This window comes from Rhipicephalus microplus, chromosome X (genome assembly GCF_043290135.1).
Source record: "Rhipicephalus microplus isolate Deutch F79 chromosome X, USDA_Rmic, whole genome shotgun sequence".
In the NCBI taxonomy this organism is placed as follows: domain Eukaryota; kingdom Metazoa; phylum Arthropoda; class Arachnida; order Ixodida; family Ixodidae; genus Rhipicephalus; species Rhipicephalus microplus.
Genome location: NC_134710.1, coordinates 404,541,163 through 404,555,163, shown reverse-complemented (window position 1 = coordinate 404,555,163; position 14,001 = coordinate 404,541,163). Strand labels below are relative to the sequence as shown.

Here is a 14,001-nt window from a genome sequence, read left to right as displayed (position 1 = left end):
AGGACGCCCATGCGTGCGTAACTTATGACACCTATGCGCGCGTAACTTATCCTACACCACCTAATGTTTCTACATCAACTAGGACGCTTCAACACGGAGGCAACGTGATGCTGTCGGCAGAAACGCGAAACGTGCTGTCACGGATGTCGTCAGATTTGTCGGAGGATCCAGCTGTCGAAAACGTCACGGTACGCTCTCGAAGATCGATAATAGCGACGTACTCTCGCAAAAAGTCGATTCCCAGGATTAGGCCCCGGGAACAGTCACGAAGTACGAGGCAGCTGGCGAGAAACGTACGTCCCCGAATGCTCACTCTGATAGTGCACATGCCGATTGGGGTGACTACGTGCCCACCGGCAGTACGAATTTGTGCTTCGTACCGAGGCGTAACAACTTTCTTTATGTGCGCTGCTAGTTTTCGCTCATGATCGAACAGTCCTCACCTGTTTCCAATAATGCACTAACGTCGTGGTGAGCGTCGACTACCACATGTATATCCAAAGAAAATCTGCTTCTGGCTTTCGTCGCTGTCGTCGGGGAATCGCTCCGGGTCCGTGCTTGCACCGGTGGGAGGCCTCGCTTGCGTCGAGAGTGTCAGCGGCCTTGCTCACGAAGGTCGCTGTCGTTAGTTTTCCCGCCTAGAGCTTGGCGAGTGCGCCGGCGCCGCCCCTGGAAGGCTCCGAAAACTTGGAGAAGATCGCCTTAGGAATGGGGACCGCGACTGCCGCCGCAGTAGCATGCGCTGTTGTGAAAGGCAATCTTAAATAGCTTTCGATCTTTCGCCAAATCTCGGCCATGGCGAGTCGACGGCAAAACCCCGCAGTCCGAGGCGACGATATATAGGCACATTTCCCGTACACAAGTCCAGCTTCCCCACAGTGATAACACAGTGGTCGTCTCTCCGGTGTGCGCCATACGTCAGATTTTCTGGGAAGCGGTTGTCGATCTTCCAAGTGTTGAATTGCCTGCAGTGAAGGAAGTGCATCCTGAGGCATAGGATTAACAAAGCACGAGAAAACAGGAATATATCGACTGACAGCTTCTGCGTATGATGCACGATGTGGCTCCGCCTGGACAGGCGGGACATAACTGGAAGGCGGCACTTGGAGAGCCTGTCGTACTTCGTTTCTGACGAGACTGCAAATAGATCCTGCAGTAGGTTGGGACTGGCACTGAATCTTGTAGTTCGTCACGCACCACCGATCGAATGATGTCGCAGAGAGACTCAATGTTGATGCTGCTTCCTGCACCTCCGATCTGACCTATTGACGAAGCGGCACTCGCTTGCCGGTCGTACACAGTAGAGCGCTACTCCTTCACTCCTCGCATTAAATGACGGACCTTCTTTTCTTCTGCCATGTCGGCGTCGGCTCGACGAAAGAGGCCCGTCATGCCCTCGACGTACATCATGACACTTTCATGCGGCATTTGGAGGCGTGACTGAATCGTTCGCTCGGCTCGTTCACGGCGATTGGGTTGGCCAAAACGTGCCAGCAAGTATCGACGAGAGTTGCTCCACGAGGAAAAAGGCTCACGGTTTTCGTACCAAGTACGAACGCCGTCCTCCAAGCTGAAATACACGTTCCTATGATCTTGTCGAAGTCGGTTCAACCATTGTAATCGGAGACCCGTTCCAACTGAGCCAGCCAGTCTTCGACATCCACCAAGACGGAACCATGGCGCACCTTCGGTACACGTGGCTTCCACAGCGTATGAGGCGTGGCTGCAGTGCCTTCACTGCGGGATAAAATTTACGGGCTATCTGTCACGGACGGCCATTTTTGGCGACACCGCGTCACGGCAATTAACGGGCGCCGTACTCCCCGACTGACCGTGAGAAACGGCGGCGCATGAAAGGGAGCCGAGAAGTGCAAAATGGGGTGCTCTTCTTAGAACGTCGCCGCCGACGGTTAATCCTTTTGTAACTGTGGCGGCGTCTGCAAGGTCGTAGAAGGCCGCGGTATACCCCGAACAAGGATTAGACTACGAGACACACCGGCTGAGAGCCAAACGTTTGACCGTTCCCACGGGGAGAAGCGTGGGAAACGCTCTGGTGGCCAAGCCGTATGACAACAACCCGACAGGTTGTCACTCTCGCTAGTTGAGGGCCCTCTCCCAATTAAAAAGGGGTGGGGTCAAAATATTTTTGGGGCGGAGTTTCCCATCAATTAAACGCGCATGATTGGACCCAGGTAGAGGTCTCTTGTCCCCAAGGAAGAGAGCGAGGAGACACGAGGGGGATTTAAGCGCAGGATTTTGCCCTGCTAGGCAGACTAGTCGCTGACCAACATGGTCTAGAAACAGATCAACAAGCATCTCTTCTAGAAGTTTTTAGTGTGGCTCTGTATCGGCTGGCCACCTAAGCTTAGCTGTTCGTCTAGTTGTGACGCGATATTAACGTCTGCAACGTAGACATCGGGACTTCGCCTCGAGTTAGCTCAACCTGCTCGAAGTCACCTGCAAGCACTAGCCTCCCGGAGCCACCAGCGTTGCAACACCGCCGACATCGCAGTCGTGCCAGAACTCTCTTCGACTTCTCGCATCCGATCGTCGGGGACACAACGCTGCCGGTCATCACACGTATGCCTTCACCTGTTTATATCTTCGAACTTTCTCCTCCGTCGTTCTATTCTTGTTAGTTTGTGTAGTTTGTAATAGTTCTCTCTCGTAAGCTGATTTATTGTTTCTGTTATATATTTCTTTAGTTGTATCAAGTGTCGATGTATTCTGTTAGTTGTATTGAAATGTTGTATTAGATCCCGTGTGCTGCATGCAATATCACTAGAGTAAAGTTGTTTTGTTTTCTCACGTCTCTGATCTCTTCACTGTCTCTGCTTGCGTACAGAACGAACCAACCTGCTGTCATTCCCGTCACCGACTTCGCACTGGCGACGCTAGAGTGGCAGCTTGTAACAAAACTGGCGTCCGCGAGACAAGACGTTCCGTACAAGAGTAAGACGGTGAGGGGTGAACGAGAACCGTGCGGACAGCGTGGTGATAGAGCCGCATAGTGGAAGCGGTTGCACCCTGCATATAATTGCGCTGGTTTTATAGGGGCATTATAGTGACAATTTGCAGTATGGAGTGTATGGATTTTGATAAGTGGATCGCACACGGTAAACAGTTAGGCCTCGAGGGCGCCGAACTGAGACAATGGGTTAAGGCGCAGCAGGCGCAGGCGTTGATTGATTGATATGTGGGGTTTAACGTCCCAAAACCACCATATGATTATGAGAGACGCCGTAGTGGAGGGCTCCGGAAATTTCGACCACCTGGGGTTCTTTAACGTGCACCCAAATCTGAGCACACGGGCCTACAACATTTCCGCCTCCATCGGAAATGCAGCCGCCGCAGCCGGGATACGAACCAGGCGCAGGCGTTAGCCAGAGAAGAGTGGGCACTGGCCCTGGAGGAAAAGGAAAAAAGAAAGGGAGAGAGAACGTGAAGAAAAGGAGAGAGAACGCGAAGAAAAGGAGAGAGAGCGCCAAGAAAAGGAGAGAGAACGCGTTGAAAGGGAGAAAGAACGAGAAGCGGCAAGGGAAGCGGCTAGGGAAGCCGGAGAACGGGAAGTGCAGTTACTGCAATTAAAGATTCGCCTCAATGAGAGTAGCAGTGTGAGCAAATCCAGCAGTGAGCACGGCGATGCCGGGGAGGAGCCGAGTTTGAGAATACACACAGGTAGACTGCTCGTCACCTTTGACGAAGGAAGGGACGACTTAGATGCGTTTATACGCCGGTTTGAGAGCATCGCCAGAGGGCAAAAGTGGCCTGAAAGCCAATGGGTGACGGCGCTTTCGACATGTCTTACAGGAGAGGCGCTAAGTGTTTATGGCAGGCTACCGCCTGCAGATGCAGCGGACTACACCAAGGTTAAAACCGCCCTCTTGAAGCGCTTTCGCTTCACGGCGGATGGGTTCCGAGACAAGTTTAATAAGGAGAGGCCAGTAGGAAGTGAAACAGCAACACAGTACGCGGCCCGCTTAAGACATTACTTCGATAGATGGGTTGAGCTGTCCAAAACTGAGACAGAATTCGAGTCCTCCGAGCATTGTTGATTAGAGAGAGGTTTTTGCACGGATGTGGTTCGAACCTGGCATTATATTTGAAAGAAAGGAGGGCGGGATCCCTGGAGGACATGCTTGAGCTGGCAGACCAGTTTTTGGAAGCTCAGGGTGGAACAAGCCTAGCGAAAACAAAGAAAGATGGTCCCATAACGGAAGAAAATGGGAAATACGAAAAAGGAGGCAACAGCCACTCACCACTACCACGGTGCTATATTTGCAATCGTGGGAATCACCCACCGCACTTGTGTCGCAACAGACCTGCCGCTAATGTAGCCATCGTCTGCTTCAAGTGTGGGAAAAAAGGACATAGGGCAAACGACTGCCGGTCAGGAGCAAATAACTCACTCCAGGCATCCTGCCTCTACGCACCAAGGGAAACGCGTGAGGATCCTATATGCGACGGGTATGTAGAGCTTAGGAATGGCGAAAAAGTCCCCGTCGTCAACGCCGTAAGGGTTACACCGCCGAAAAATCTGGCCGAGAACCTACCAGTGGCCACAGGGACCCTCCGAGGCACAGACATATCAGTGTTGCGGGATACGGGGTGCAACACAGTAATCGTGCGGAGGAAGTTGGTGAAGGAAGACGAGCTGACAGGTACAAGCAGACTCGTCTACTTGGTTGACGGAACAGCAAGGATGCTGCCCGAAGCACGGATTGAGGTTGACACCCCCTACTTTACTGGCAATCTGACAGCACTATGTCTGCAAGATTCACTGTATGACCTCATTCTGGGCAATATCGATGGCGTAAGACCTCCTAATGATCCCAGAAAGGAGACTGAAAAACCTGTCGCGACAAAGGAGTTGAACGAAGAGCCTGTGGCAGCAGCTATCACCCGTTCCCAAGCACATGCACAGCCGGAAAAATTTGCCAAGCTTCGTACGCCTGGGACCACGGCGGGATTGCTGGGAGATAACTATGGCTGCGAGCAGAAGGGAGATGCGACACTCAAACAATGTTTTGAGAAGATCCGCAGGAAGCAAACATGCCGAAATGAGAAGGGAAGCATCGAGTACAGACAAGAACAGGGACTGCTGTACCGACAGTACACAGAGGCCAACGGACGGCTTGTACGCCAATTAGTCGTTCCGCACTGCCACCGAGAAGCTGTGCTTAAAATAGCACACGATGGTATAATGGCAGGACACTTGGGCACGCAGAAAACCAAGGACCGGATCTCGGAGGAGTTCTTTTGGCCAGACATCACAGCTGACGTAAAAAGGTTCGTCGCCTCATGTGACATTTGTCAGCGCACCGTACCAAAGGGCCGTGTACCACATGTTCCACTGGGGAGGGCACCCATAATCGACACCCCGTTCAAGCGAGTGGCGATCGATATAGTGGGACCGATTCACCCGCCCTCAAAGCATGGGAACCGATACATTTTGACTTTAATGGATTATGCCACCCGGTATCCAGACGCAGTGGCGCTCCCGAGTATCGAAACTGAGCGAGTGGCCGAAGCCCTGGTCGAGATGTTCTCCCGATTTGGCGTCCCCCGCGAGGTACTGAGCGACCGTGGCACGAACTTCACATCGGACCTGATGAAGGAAGTAGCGCGGCTCCTTTCCGTGCGCCAGCTCCACACCACCCCATATCACCCCATGGCGAATGGCTTGGTGGAAAAATTCAACGGCACCTTGAAATTAATGTTGAAGCGCATGTGCGCCGAAAAACCGAGAAATTGGGACCGCTACCTGGCACCTCTCCTCTTTGCCTATAGGGAGGTTCCGCAGGCCAGTATGGGGTTTTCACCCTTCGAGCTTCTCTACGGCCGCCATGTGAGGGGACCCTTGGCGATACTGAAGGAGCTTTGGACGAACGCCGACTTGACTGAAGAAGCTAAGACGACGTACCAGCATGTCTTCGACCTTCGGAACCGTTTGGAAGAAACGTGCCGCCTGGCACACGAGGAGTTGGAAAAAGCCGGAGCACGGTACACGAAGCTGTACAATCGAAAGGCGAAGGAGCGCAGTTTCAACCCCGGAGACAAGGTACTAATTTTACTTCCCACCGACACGAACAAGCTGCTGCTGCAATGGAAGGGCCCTTTTGAAGTCCGGGAAAAGAAAGGTGAAGCTGACTACGTCGTAGACACGGCTGGCGGCAGAAAAATCTTCCACGCCAACTTACTAAAAAGATACGAGGAGAGGGACAGTCCCTCCACCAAGGTGTGCAACGTGACATTTGGTGTTGTGGAATCGAGCGAGGACGAGAATATTCCAACCCCTGACTGGCTGAAAGTAGAAGGGGAAGAAGACGTGAAGCTCTCCGACAAACTGGACGCTCAGCAGATCGTACAGCTGCAAAGAATTTTCAGGGAACACGCTCGTATTTTCTCGAATGTCCCGGGCAAAACTGACTGGGTCCACTGCAACCTCGAACTCACCACGAGTAACCCCGTCCACGTGAAACAATACCCTCTTCCCTTTGCAACGCGGGAAGGTGTAGAGAAAGAGGTGCGGGAGATGAAGAAGCTCGGCATCATTGAGAAATCAGAGTCACCTTATAATTCGCCAGTCATTTTGGTAAAGAAACCCGACGGGACAAATCGACTGTGTGTCGATTTTCGACGCCTGAACAACGTTCTGGTGGCCGACTCCGAACCTATGACAAGAACTGACGCGGTGTTTGCTACAGTGGGAAAGAAGAAGTATTTCTCGAAGCTCGACTTCGTGAAGGGCTATTGGCAGATCCCGCTGACCGAAGAGTCCAAAGCGAAGACGGCCTTCTCGACGACATCGGGACTATATCAGTTCCGCTTCATGCCATTCGGCATCAAGACAGCGCCTGCTGTATTTGCAAAGTTGATGCGGAAGATTGCAGAAGGTATACCCGGTGTGGACCACTACTACGATGATGTACTGGTAGCCACCGAGACATGGGAAGAGCACCTGAGGTCTCTGGGACTGCTTTTTGAGCGCATACAGAGAACCGGGCTTACAGTGCACCCCAGTAAATGCGAATTTGGTGTAAAAGAAATCGACTTCTTGGGACACCGAGTTGGCAGGGGCAGATTGCAACCACTGGGGAAAACACTCGACAAGATCGAAGCTGCACCACGTCCTTCAACCAAGCGACAAGTGCGCGCCTTCCTCGGTTTGACCGGGCACTATCGGAAATTTATCCCGAATTACGCAGACGTCAGCGCTCCCCTTACAGATTTAACTCGGAAAGGCGAAGCTAACTCGGTGAAATGGACAGCAGCCCACGAGGAGGCTTTTCGAAGTCTCAAACAACATGTCTCGACGGAGCCGATACTACGGCTACCAGATTTGCACCAACCATTCGTACTTCGAACGGACGCATCGGACACAAATCTCGGAGCCGTGCTCATGCAGGCCCACGAAGGCAAGCTCCACCCCACAGCTTATGCCAGCCGAAAGCTGCTTCCACGGGAGGCTTCCTATAGTACCATCGAACGCGAATGTCTCGCGTTGGTATGGGGAATTCAGAAATTCTCCATGTACTTATATGGAGTACATTTTTGTGTCCAGACAGACCACCAGCCTCTGAGTTCTATCCAACAGGCGAAACAGCTGAACGCTCGAGTACTTCGATGGAGTTTACTACTCCAAGAGTACCAGTTCACCATTACGCATGTGAAGGGTAGCGAAAACGTGGGAGCCGATTACTTGAGCCGGATATGGTTCTTGAGGTCTATGAGCATGTTGTTTTTTTTCCTTTCGTCGGTTGTTTTCTGTTTCTATGTGCGTATTTCATTGTATAAGAAGTGTATTTTGAGTTATTTTCTTTTTGCTGGTGTATTGGTTGTTTTACTTGCTGGATTGCACTACAGTAGAGGAGCGCACCTGTTCCGTTTTGTTTCGTAGTATACATTCGTGCAGTGTATTCTGTATTGATGGCTGCCGTACACGGCTATTTCCTCTTCTTGTTTGTATTGCGCCTTGATATTGTTGCGTGTTACTGAAGCTGGTACTCTAACAATTTGTTTGTTTTTTTCTTTTGTTGTTACTTTGATGCACTCAGCCTAGTTATGTTGTGTATGCGAGGGACAGCCCTCATGTCTCCCTTGTTGGTGGTGTTTTGTTCCTTGTTGTCGAAAAAATTCCCCTCCGTGTGAACAAATGTTATGAATAACAATCTGAAAGTGTTGGGCAATGTCACGGACGGCCATTTTTGGCGACACCGCGTCACGGCAATTAAGGGGCGCCGTACTCCCCGACTGACCGTGAGAAACGGCGGCGCATGAAAGGGAGCCGAGAAGTGCAAAATGGGGTGCTCTTCTTAGAACGTCGCCGCCGACGGTTAATCCTTTTGTAACTGTGGCGGCGTCTGCAAGGTCGTAAAAGGCCGCGGTATACCCCGAACAAGGATTAGACTACGAGACACACCGGCTGAGAGCCAAACGTTTGACCGTTCCCACGGGGAGAAGCGTGGGAAACGCTCTGGTGGCCAAGCCGTATGACAACAACCCGACAGGTTGTCACTCTCGCTAGTTGAGGGCGCTCTCTAAATTAAAAAGGGGTGGGGTCAAAATATTTTTGGGGCGGAGTTTCCCATCAATTAAACGCGCATGATTGGACCCAGGTAGAGGTCTCTTGTCCCCAAGGAAGAGAGCGAGGAGACACGAGGGGGATTTAAGCGCAGGATTTTGCCCTGCTAGGCAGACTAGTCGCTGACCAACATGGTCTAGAAACAGATCAACAAGCATATCTTCTAGAAGTTTTTAGTGTGGCTCTGTATCGGCTGGCCACCTAAGCTTAGCCGTTCGTCTAGTTGTGACGCGATATTAACGTCTGCAACGTAGACATCGGGACTTCGCCTCGAGTTAGCTCAACCTGCTCGAAGTCACCTGCAAGCACTAGCCTCCCGGAGCCACCAGCGTTGCAACACCGCCGACATCGCAGTCGTGCCAGAACTCTCTTCGACTTCTCGCATCCGATCGTCGGGGACACAACGCTGCCGGTCATCACACGTATGCCTTCACCTGTTTATATCTTCGAACTTTCTCCTCCGTCGTTCTATTCTTGTTAGTTTGTGTAGTTTGTAATAGTTCTCTCTCGTAAGCTGATTTATTGTTTCTGTTATATATTTCTTTAGTTGTATCAAGTGTCGATTTATTTTGTTAGTTGTATTGAAGTGTTGTATTAGATTCCGTGTGCTGCAATATCACTAGAGTAAAGTTGTTTTGTTTTCTCACGTCTCTGATCTCTTCACTGTCTCTGCTTGCGTACGGAACGAACCAACCTAGTGTCATTCCCGTCGCCGACTTCGCGCTGGCGACGCTAGAGTGGCAGCTTGTAACACTATCACAGATCTCTCTTGACAAGAAAGGTTCTGATCAGATCACTGTAAATTTATACTTAAGAGTTGCGCATTGAAGTGCGTTTCTTTTCCCATGTATGTCCCACTTGACAAACCATCTTGTCAATAACCAACGCCAATGACACACACAGATATATATATATATATATATATATATATATATATATATACCAAAAGCAAAAGTGATGCTGGGTCCGGGAAAGATTATTCGTATAGGAAAGAAGACGCACGTACGAAGTAATTTTATTGACGTTTCGGCCGTGGGTCCGGCCTTCATCAGAATACAGTTTATGGCACGAGTGCTGTTTATATACATGTGCATATCAGTAAGATACAAATATGAAAACCGGTATGAAAGGCGATATATGGGCATATATATATATATATATATATATATATATGCAAGTCACACATTATGAAGGGCACCTAATCTACGAGTAAAAAAAAATATTGTTTCCATGCGCGAGCACGTTGTTTACAAATAAAAATAAAAAATAAAGCACATAACATGAAGAGTAGTCCGACCGGTAATTAGTAATTACCGGTTGTGGTATATATACTGGTATATATCTATGTCAATTTAAACGTGGGAGTGTCAGTCGGCGCCACTAGTAGCCATGGCGGTGAGTGTGGTACACTCTTTATGAGCCTGTTTGGCGTCAAGTAGCACGTGAACTTATTACTAACTGGCAGCTGACCAATAGTCCCCCGTATACAACCTAGAGGCATCAAGTCTGCCAGTACGAGACCCTTGTTAATGAATAAGGGAAACAAGTGTTTACTTAAGGGTTCGTTTTTCGTGTTTTATCCCCCCAGATATCTCCCCAGCCACCCAATAAAGTGGCGGGGGGGATAGCTGTCGTGGTAGCTCAGTGGTAGAGCATCGAACGCGTTATTCGAAGGTCGCAGGTTCGGATCCTGCTCACGGCAAGTTATCTTTTCACCCACTTTTCTTTTTTCTCGTGTACATTACAATTGGCCTAATAACTTGCCCTATACCTTCCTTGGCATAATTGTCTGTTAGATCTCATTAATATTGTGTAAAACATGAAAAACGAGCCCTTAAAGATACACTTGTTTCTCTTATTCATTAACAAGGGTCTCGTACTGGCAGACTTGATGCCTCTAGGTTGTATACGGGGGACTATTGGTCAGCTGCCAGTTAGTAATAAGTTCACGTGCTACGTGACGCCAAACAGGCTCATAAAGAGTGTACCACACTCGCCGCCATGGCTACTAGTGGCGCTGACTGACACTCCCACGTTTAAATTGACATAGATACCCAATGAAGTGGCTGGGGGGATAGCTGTCGTGGTAGATCAGTGGTTAAGCAACGAACGCGTTATTCGAAGGTCGCAGGTTCGGATCCTGCCCACGGCAAGTTATCTTTTCACCCACCTTTCTTTCTTCTTATTTACATTACAATTGGCCTAATAAATTCCCCTATACCTTCCTTGGCATAAGTCTCTCTCTCTTTCTATATATATATATATATATATATATATATATATATATATATATATATATATATATATATATATATATATGCGTGTGTGTGTGTGTGTGTGTGTGTGTGTGTGTTCGCAGGGGCGAACATGTGTCACAGGTCCAGTCAAAAAGCTCACACCCAAAAATCGATGATATGGTAAACTATGATGAAGATACATATGGACGCTTACACTATACATATATATCAAATCTGTGCAGCGCACACCAGGTGACACGAGAAACACGCACACAGAGTCTTGGACGACTCTGTCGGTGACGACGGGCGCTTTGCGAATATCAGTCGACTTTAGTATGTGTCCACGCACGATTTGCCCATGGTGTGCCACTGGTCAGCAATGTATCTATATGTGTGCGTGTTCGTTGTGTAACCTGACAGGCGCTACCATGTGCCGTAAATAGAGAGAAAGCAATGCAGGATAAAAAACATCAACTAAATGGGAAAAGATCTAGCAAAAAAGTCAGTTTCACCGCAAGGGCGATACAATGAATGACATAGCAACAACTTGGAATCTAGCATTGAGAACGGCAGGCAGATCAAAACTTGGAGTGCGCGTCTCACGCAAAATTGACTTACGAAAACAACACACACAGGACGAGAGCGAACTAACGTTTACAGCTCGACACTTAAAGCACTGTTTAAATAAAAACGACGCACGAAACGTTATCGCAGGTACAGGTGAGTGCGAACTAACAAGTGCCCCTGTTGTTACTTAGCTGTGTACGAAAAGCACTCTTTACGCAAACAGGGCCTGTGCAGCGAGTGAAGTGGCCGAAGGCGCACGAATCTCCCCCATCGAAAGATAAGCGCGTGCGCGCACAATCATCTACCCTCCAACCCCCTCCGCGGGGCAAAGGGTGCGTGGTGAAAGAAATATCATAGAAATGTTAAGAAAGTAAAGCGCAAGAAAACATTACTTGCCGCTGGTCTGGACCATCTCTGCAACTTTTGAATTGCTATTTCTGTTGCTCTGCTAGTAGAGCTGCGGTGGTGGTCATCCCCTCAGTCCACTTCTTTGGATATTTATGCGCGGTGAGACGTTGCTCGGCGCTGATTGCCGCTTAGCGATCTGCAGGTGTCACGTACCATGTGACTCGGGGTCACGTGCTCCATCTTCTTAAAACGCATGCCCAGAAGATATCTCCAGCACACGCTCGCAAAGACGAATCGTCAACGTGCAAGTTGACACGTTTTTCCGATCGTTAGTGAGCCCCAACACTTAGCGCTTTCCATTTTCGCACTCCTTCAACTTACTTAATTTCATGGTGGCGAATGCGAGCATAGAATGTTCGCTACGTCAAACTTCAATGTCTATTTCTGTTGTCAAAAGCGTCTAGTTGCAGCGAGGAGCACGTGAAAAATATGACGGACTGTATACTGGGAGAGCTGGCGAAAAAGTGCGGCAATAAATATAACCGTACATTTTTTGGCCTTGCTGAAAGTCCAACGAGCAGCAGGAAGAGTGCTGCTAGATAAACTGTACCGCAAAATTACGCGCTTCCCAAAGCTTTTATGCGCCCGGGCGGAGAAGTAGCAGGCAAAACTGGGTGCGCACCGCCATTACGATTCCATGCGCATGCATGCGCCGCATTTATAAATCTCTCTGCTAGTTAGCGCGGCGTTGCCCGTCGGCCACGAGCTTGCGTGTTCCCTGTAACAGTGGTCCATACTGTGCGTCCTTGTGCTACAAGTCAAGCGTCAATGATTGATTGTATTTAATACGAGGCAGCAACTGCGGATAACGCAAGCTTACACGCACGTTCGCTTGCTCTGTTAACAAATATGAGTCAGTCTCTGCTTGTTTTTTGCGGTCAAAATGGGGAACCGTGTTCATGTATACAGCCGTATTTCTATATTACGGGCATCGGTGGTGACAGCGGTGGCGTCTGGCGACAGAAGTGCGACAGGGTCGCGTTTTGGCGTGGACGGGAAAGAGCGTTGTGGCGCACTGCAGCGGCGTAGCTCATAGCTTCTGGCTCGGGCAGCGGTGCTTGGGGAATTAGAAGCGATTGCCGAACTTCTTCTCGCCCAATGTTGGCGATCGAATCCACTTGAGGCGGCGCCGAAGGCAACAGCTTGTGCAGCTCTTGCCGCGCGATCGGTAAGATAGTTTCACGCAGGTCTTCAGAGTCAATGGCCTGAGAAGCAGCGCAGTCGGCAGTCAAGTGACAATTATACTGTCTGGTGTGCATGTCCAGGGCCTTTTAGATAGTGCTCACCTCTGATACGAATTCTTGAACAGTGTTCGGTGGATTCCTCATCAGTCCCGCGAAAAGCTCCTGTTTGACCCCTCGCATGAGGAAACGAACTTTCTTTTCCTCAGGCATGTCCGGGTCAGCGTGACGGAATAGGCGGGTCATTTCTTCTGTGAAAATGGTGACATTTTCATTTCGTAGCTGAACCCGGGTTTCTAGTAAAGCAGCGGCCCTCGCCTTGCGAGCGATGCCCGCGAACTTTGCAGGAATACGCCGCAGAAGACATTCTACGTTTGAAGCGCAGACTCCCGATTTTCGAGCCAGATCCTTGTGGTGTCTTCCAGGTAGAAGTACACATGAAGGAGCTTTTCTTCAGTGTCCCAGTGGTTGAGGGCGGCCACGCGGTCGTATGTCTCTAGCCAGGTCTTCGGGTTTTCCAACGATGACCCACGTAAAGTTGGTGGTTCCCTGGGTTGATGCATGACGATCGCGGGCTGGGACGCTGCGGTTGTCATTGTAGCCGCAGTAGAGGTCATCTCCTTGGTCTTCCGCGCCTTGTCTTGCCTAGGCCCGTGCTCCGATGGTAGAACTTTCTGCCAGCGACTTGTTCGCAGCTCCTGGTTGGCGTCGGTATCTTCTCTGTGACATGGCTGGGTTCACGGCTTGACGGGGGCATCCGTTACATGAAAGAAGCAGCACCTTCACCAGATGTCACGGGGTCGTGACGTGGTTAAAGGCAGGAGACGGAGTAATCAGATCAAACTGTTTATTTAGGCGAACCTGTGCCCGCTAAACGAAAAGTCGGGTTACGGTAGCACCCTTGATCTGATAGCGGCGCATGCAGCGTCGGCCGTCGATCAACTGACAAGTGTTGAAGCACGTCAGCATTTATACACTTGCCATCGAATGTTCTAGCGTTATCGCTAGCGGTGACGTATGTTCC

The 14,001-nt window shown here is 50.0% G+C and overlaps 1 protein-coding gene across 5 annotated transcripts in view; it reads left to right on the top strand.

Moving 5' to 3' along the window:
* The window catches only part of LOC142776470 (uncharacterized), a 103,335-nt gene that overhangs the window by 80,712 nt on the left and 8,622 nt on the right, over positions 1–14,001 (top strand). The gene's annotated exons all lie outside the window — the stretch shown is intronic.